The sequence below is a fragment of the Echinops telfairi genome, unplaced genomic scaffold (genome assembly GCF_000313985.2).
Source record: "Echinops telfairi isolate 266 unplaced genomic scaffold, ASM31398v2 ScPeMD7_18;HRSCAF=68, whole genome shotgun sequence".
NCBI classification, from domain to species: domain Eukaryota; kingdom Metazoa; phylum Chordata; class Mammalia; order Afrosoricida; family Tenrecidae; genus Echinops; species Echinops telfairi.
Genome location: NW_022103915.1, coordinates 47965595 through 47967341, shown reverse-complemented (window position 1 = coordinate 47967341; position 1747 = coordinate 47965595). Strand labels below are relative to the sequence as shown.

Below are 1747 nucleotides of genomic sequence, written 5' to 3'. Positions count from 1 at the left end.
TGGGTCTCCACTCCACACTCCCCCCCTCATTCACCATGATATAATTTTTTGTTCTGATGATGTCTGATACCTGATCCCTTCGACACCTCGTGATTGCACAGCCTAGCCTGTAATTCTTTATGGGAGTAGAAACCCTCATCTTTTTCCCACAGAGCAACTGGTGTATTTGAGCTACTGACCTTGCATTGAGCAACTCAATGCATGACCCATTATGCCACCAGATTAAACAAATAAAATGATGGGGCTTTTGCTGGAATAGGATAGAGGGAGTATCTGAGGAAAGACAACATACCTAGGTTTTATAGAAGGCATTGGAAATGCCAAATCTCTAATTACATTGGGAAGAAATGAGAGGAAGGGATGGAGAAGAGAATTACTTGAAGATAGGAATTATAGGTCCTGGTAAGTAATACCTGTCTGTTTCCTCTTCTCCCATTTTTTTTCTTTGTCTCAAAGTTTAACTCAAGCCCTCTCTTTTTTCCAGAGTCTCCCTTAACCACTAACATAAGCACACTTTCTTCTTTTCTGACTTTTGATATCATTACTACCTCTAAGAGTAGTTTTGGCATACATATATATATGTAACACACAAAATGTGTCCCTAAGTAGATTATAATCCTTGAATGAGCTGAGGCAGTTTTTAGGCTATCATGTGCATGTAAATACATTACTCAATTTCAACATAGGAGATTTGCTTCTATCTGAAAATTCTTTGTGCCTTTCAATGATAAATGAATATTTAAGTTATAGTGTGCCAAAAGATTGTTTTGCAAATTACTTACTCAACAGATTCATCATTTTACATGTGATATACAAAACAGGAGTAAGACATGATTCCTAAATTGGCATGTGCTAGAGAAATTACATTTATTTGAAGCAAATGTAGGAATCCCTATGAAGAAGGTGAACTTGAGCTGAATCTTGAAAGATTTAAAGCAGAATTTCACTAGGGAGGGGTGTTAGAGGAACTAGGGAGATAAAATGAGGAAAGCCAGGAGTTTATACAGGGAGCTAGTTCAAGGAATCCATTCTGGCTGACATATTATACGTTAGAGGAATAGTAGGAAACATGGCTTCATTTGGATCTAGGGCATGAGGAGCCTTTAACATTCTTCCAAATCGAACTCTACCATCGAGATGGTTCTACCTCACAGTGGCCCTATAGGACAGAGCGGAACTGCCCCTGTGGGTTTCTGAGGCGTAAATCTTTATGGGAGCAGACAGCTTCATCTTTGACACAGTGTGCTGTTAATCTCAAACTGCTGACTTGGTGGTTAGCGGCCTAATTTTTAACTTACTTTCTAAGGAATTTGGATATAATTCTATAGAATATTTTGCAAGAAGTGTAAATTATTTGTGCTGTAAATTTAATGACATGATGCTTTGTTATGTTGGATGGGTGGCATGAATCTATCGGAGCCCATCAGGGTAGTTAACAGGTGAGGCATTGAGTCCTGGGTTGTGCCTACTCATCCTTTAAGACATATGCTAAGCCTTTGCTGCCACATAAATATCTTTTGTTTGTATCTCAATTACACTGTTAGCTTCTCGAGGGCAGAGACAACTATATTATTATCTAATAATTAAACACCTACCAAACTAAAAAGACATTTCCATCTGGTGTTAAAAACAGCTGGTATGATTGCTAATAATATATAATTATCTGGATATGTGCTGTTGAATATGATACCATGAGCCACGTGTAACTATTTAAATTCAAATGTAACTTAATTAAAATTAAATAGAA

General features: G+C 37.3%; 1 protein-coding gene across 1 annotated transcript in view; it reads left to right on the top strand.

Moving 5' to 3' along the window:
• The window catches only part of ARID4A (AT-rich interaction domain 4A), a 75824-nt gene that overhangs the window by 30814 nt on the left and 43263 nt on the right, over positions 1-1747 (top strand). The window lies entirely within an intron of this gene.